Source organism: Scylla paramamosain, chromosome 29 (genome assembly GCF_035594125.1).
Source record: "Scylla paramamosain isolate STU-SP2022 chromosome 29, ASM3559412v1, whole genome shotgun sequence".
Taxonomy (NCBI): Eukaryota; Metazoa; Arthropoda; class Malacostraca; order Decapoda; family Portunidae; genus Scylla; species Scylla paramamosain.
This window is the reverse complement of record NC_087179.1, coordinates 13,531,880-13,536,879: the sequence shown is the minus strand read 5'-3', so window position 1 is coordinate 13,536,879 and position 5,000 is coordinate 13,531,880. Positions and strand designations below refer to the sequence as shown.

General features: G+C 43.6%; 1 protein-coding gene across 4 annotated transcripts in view; it reads right to left on the bottom strand.

Moving 5' to 3' along the window:
* LOC135115359 (ovoinhibitor-like) overlaps window positions 1-3,276 on the bottom strand; it is a 23,956-nt gene extending 20,680 nt beyond the window's left edge. For 3 of the 4 annotated variants that reach the window (XM_064032043.1, XM_064032045.1, XM_064032046.1), the window contains exon 1: window positions 3,172-3,276. The gene's annotated coding sequence lies outside the window, so the exon portion shown is untranslated. Of the gene's footprint in view, window positions 1-3,146 lie in introns of all 4 variants that reach the window. The other variant, XM_064032044.1, reaches the window with a different exon arrangement.
* Window positions 3,277-5,000: the final 1,724 nt, after the last annotated feature.

The window sequence follows — 5,000 nt, the reverse complement described above, 5'->3', positions numbered from 1 at the left end:
CTTTTTTTTCTTTTTGTTAACATTTCCTTCACTTTTGTTTTCTTTTTCGTTATATTTTTTTTCATTGCTTTATATTTTTACTTTATTATTTGTCTCCCTTTTTTATCTTTTGTTAGATTTTTTTTTCTTTTTGTATATATCATGATAGTCTTCTTTTATTTATCTTATTAATTTCTTTATCTAATCTTTCCTGTTTTTTTTTTTTATTCACTTTATCTTATCATTATCATTGTCATCACTTTACTATCCATTTCCTTTTTTTTTTTATCGTGCAAGTATCTCGTTTCATTTCTCTTCTTTCATCACTCAGTCTTCTTATTTTATTCCCTTTATTCTGTAGTTTATCATTCTTTCATCGTTTTCTTCACTGTTCTTCACTCTTTCTCCTCCTCTTCGTCCTCCCGTTCATCATCTCAGTATTACACCTTTCTTTTTTTTCCTTTTGTTTTTCCCTTCCTAACCGGAGCGCAGAATTTCCTCTTTTATTCTCTCTCTCTCTCTCTCTCTCTCTCTCTCTCTCTCTCTCTCTCTCTCTCTCTCTCTCTCTCTCTCTCTCTCTCTCTCTCTCCCCCTTTTTCTCACTTTGTCAACTATTTCACTTCCCAAATCCTCGTAGCGAAGTTTAAAGAAGTTTCCTCTTATATAATTCAGTCAGTCAGTCAGTCAGTCACACTCACTCACTGACTCAATTAGCCAAGCAGTCAGTCAGTCAGTCAGTCAGTCAGTCAGTCACTCACTCACTCACTCACTCACTCACTCAATTAGCCAAGCAGTCAGTCGGCCAGTCAGTCACTCACACACATAGTCAGCCAGTCAGTCACACACAGTCAGCCAGTCACTCACTCGGACAATCAATCAGCCAGTCAGTCAATCAGTCAATCACACACACAGTTAGCCAGTCGGTCAGTCAATCACACACACACACACACACACACACACACACACACACACACACACACACACAGTCATCAGTCAGGCCATATCCAGGTGTGTACAGTAAATCCTTCAGGAAACCGTGCCCTAATTAACAGGACAGGTAACATTATAGTTGTATGTGTTTACCTTACCACCTGTCTGCCTGGCTGCCTTCGGAAGTTGTTTATTGTTGCTGTGAGGACGAGAATGAGGAGGAGGAAGAGGAGGAGGTGGAGGAGGGAAAGGAAGGATACAGGTGAAGGAGAAGCTAATTGCGGCAAGGCAGGCATGACGAGACTTTGGTTACCTGCTGTAAGGTCGACAAGACGATTAGTGAGAAGAAATAAAAAAAAAAAAAAACGAAAATAAATTAGTTTGGGAAAAAAAAAACACTAAAAAAGGTGCTGAAAATAAAAGGAATACGAAAAGAATGACAGTTGAATCATGAAGTTAATGATAGAGTAGAGAGAGAGAGAGAGAGAGAGAGAGAGAGAGAGAGAGAGAGAGAGAGAGAGAGAGAGAGAGAGAGGAAACGCGCTCCAAATCATCATCGTCACTCCCCACGTCCTCCCAATCTTCTGTCAAGCCCCGAGGGGAAAATTGGGGAGGAGGAAGCGTAACCCTGGGGGAGGGGAGAGGAGGAGAAAGGGAAGGGAAGGGAAGGAACGGGTAAGAATGTTTGAGTAAAGAATGGAAGGGAAAGGAGGATAGGAAGAGGGGTGGGGAGGAAAGCGAAGGACAAAGAGGAGAAGGAGCAGAAAGGAAAATGAGGAAAAGGAGAGAAAAGGAGATGGAGGAGGAGGAGGAAGAGGAGGAAAATGCGATGTAGAAGTAAAGGAGAAAATAAAGGAAAATGGAGAGGGGAAAGAGGAGGAGAAGAAAGAAAAGAAAGAAAAAAGAAAATGGGAAAACAAAAGGAAAAGCGAGGGAGGTAAAACAAGAGGAGGAAATAGAGAAGGAGAAAAGAGAGGGAGGAGGAAGAGAATGAGATGTAGAAGTAAAGGATAAAAAAGGGAATGGGAAAATAAAAGGGAAGGAAAGAAGGAGAAAGGAAGAGGAAATGGAGGAGGAGAAGAATGAAATGCAAGTTAAGGAGAAAAATGGGAAAAACGGAAAAGGGAGAGGGGAGGGAGGAAGAGGAGGAGAAAATGGAGGAGGAGGAGGAAGAGAGGTTAGCAAAGATCACCTTCAATGACCAATGTTACCTGTACTTAACTTCCTCCTCCTCCTCCTCCTCTTCCTCCTCCTCCTCCTCCTCCTCCTCCTCCTCCTCCTCCTCCTCAATCTGACGTACTCTTCCTTCCCTTATACAGGTACACAAACACACCTGAGCTGACCAGGTAAGCCCACCCCAAGGTTACCTGCCTGGCAACACCTGCAACACCCGTGCCAGTAACACAGCCCCTGACATCTGTAATTTAGGCCTGAGAGGGAGAGGGAGGGGAGTTAGGGAGTGGAAGGGGAATATGTCGGATATTAGTGATTAATAGTGCTAGTAGTAGTAGTAGTAGGTGTTGTTGTTGGTGGTGGTGGTGGTGGTGGTGGTGGTGGTGGTGGTATTGTTGTTCTTGGAGGAGGAGGAAGAAATGAACTGTGAGTGTCTCTCTCTCTCTCTCTCTCTCTCTCTCTCTCTCTCTCTCTCTCTCTCTCTCTCTCTCTCTCTATCTATCTATCTATCTATCTATCTATCTATTGTTACGTAATTACCGTCTTCTTTCGCGTGCATTCCTCCTCCTCCTCCTCCTCCTCTTTCCTCCTCCTCATCTTTCCTTCTCTAAAATATTTTGTGTCATATAGATTCTTTTTTTTTTATATTGTTTCTTTTATCCTTGCGTAAGTTTTCTCTCTCTCTCTCTCTCTCTCTCTCTCTCTCTCTCTCTCTCTCTCTCTCTCTCTCTCTCTCTCTCTCTCCACAGCGTCCTCCACACTTTCTCCTCCTCGCTGCCTCTCACTCTTCCCTGTCCTCCACTCACTTTTATTGTTTGCACCTGCTTTATCATCTCTCCCTCTCCCTCTCACTTTCGTTAAGCAATTATCACCCAGCGTCTCGAAAATGTTCACTGGTTCGGTGCTGAAAGCGAAGCAGACTGCCACGCGGTTCATGTTCACTGCTTCGAATCACTTCAGAATTTCCTCTCTCAAGTAATGATCCATTTAATCAAACGTAACACAACAACAACAACAAGAACAAGAACAACAACACACACACATACACACACACACACACACACCTGTTGTATATCACGCGTCACACACCTGTAGCTATGTAGGCAAGTCCTCCTCCCGCCGCGTCACCTGCACTGCTCCACACACACCTGCCGGGAGGACACTGGTGGTGGTACGCCCGCGGGATCTCTGGCGATGGTCAAAAACTCGTTCCTACGCTTATAGTTGCCGTGTCTCGCTAGCTAAGCCGGCACTTCTTTTTTTTAGCCTCACAGAAAGATAAATCAACTGTTTTATTCACATTTCTTAACGTTTTCACCCATATTTTCCGCTTTTAACCCTATGTGGAGGTAGATTTAAAGTCTGAAGGGTCTAAATCACATAAATGAAAACTTTAGTTCAGGGAATCACCGCTAGGGCACTGGAGGCGCGTGCAAACTTTTAAGTGCGCAGTATTTCCCAGAAGTTTCGCCTTTCTGACCCGACCCGCCCCGTCCCACAAGCCCCGCAAGACCCTCAAGCCAACCCCGCCCCACCAATCCCGCCCCGCGCAATGCCTCAGGGGTTGATGGGAGGGGAAGGGGGGCAAAAATAGTTGATATTCCCGGACGTGGGGTTGCAGAAGTGACGATTAAGGGTGATGGGGTGATGGGGTGATGTTATTCTGCTTACCTGCTGCCTGGCTACTGCTGACGGTGCGCTGGTGAGGTGCTGTGAGGTACTGTGAGGTGAGTCGACTGTGGTGGTACTGGTGGTGGTGGTGGTGGTGGTGCTAGTTTCCTCCGCCGAAAACCAGCTATTGATCAGTTAGTGTAAGTGTTGTTTGGTGTTACTTGAGTGTCACTTAAGGGCTAACACTTGGGTGATACTTAAAAATATGAAGAAAAAAACTCACTTTGTCTTTCTATGAGAGTAAGTGTACCGGGGTTTCAATAGACATGTGAGGGGGAGCAAGCAAGGCAGCCTGAGCACCCACTGAATACTATTGAGAGAAAAAATAACTTAGTATAAGCCTGAGAGATGAAAACGCAAAACAGTTTCATTTTTACTCTCTCTCTCTCTCTCTCTCTCTCTCTCTCTCTCTCTCTCTCTCTCTCTCTCTCTCTCTCTCTCTCTCTCTCTCTTTACCTACGGATTTACACTTCCCTTAATATTCCACCAGTTTTTAGTTTGTTCGTTTGTTTGTTTGTTTATTGTTTGTTTCTTTTCATGCATTTCTTACAGCAGGTTATAGCTTTCCCAACAGCACAATGGCGCAGGTTTGTTGGGGAGGGAGGTGGGGGGAAGAGGAAGGAGGTGTTGGTGGGAAAACCCTTGACGGAGGAGGCATCACAGGTGGGAAGGTAGTGGATGAGTCAGGGAGGGGGAACGGAGACTGTGTATACATTACTTCACACGACTTCCACCACAACTACTACTATTACTACTACTACTACTACTACTACTACTATCTCCTCTCCACTCTGTCATCCGTCATTTCCTAAGTTAATGGCTATTCAGTTAAATTTCTCATCTTTCTCTCCAATACGTGTCTTTTTTTTCGTTTTTTCTTCCTCCTTTTTTTTCGTGTCCATTATTTTTAACGTCTAAGCTTTTCCTAAGGACTTTTATATATGCTTATTTTCATTTATTTATTTTTATTTTTTTTCTCGTCTTGTCTTCTCGTGTGTTATTCCTAAGTTAGCATTGTGTTCCTCTGGTAATTAATGTTCACTTCACTCGTTATCTGTTCTGTATCTTGATGTATTTTCTTCTTCTTCTTCTTTTTTTGTGTTGTTAAAACCGGTCAAGGTGAAAAATAAAAGGATGGGAAGGAAAAAATAAGCATAGTCGTAATGATATATTCTCTCTCTCTCTCTCTCTCTCTCTCTCTCTCTCTCTCTCTCTCTCTCTCTCTCTCTCTCTCTCTCTCTCTCTCT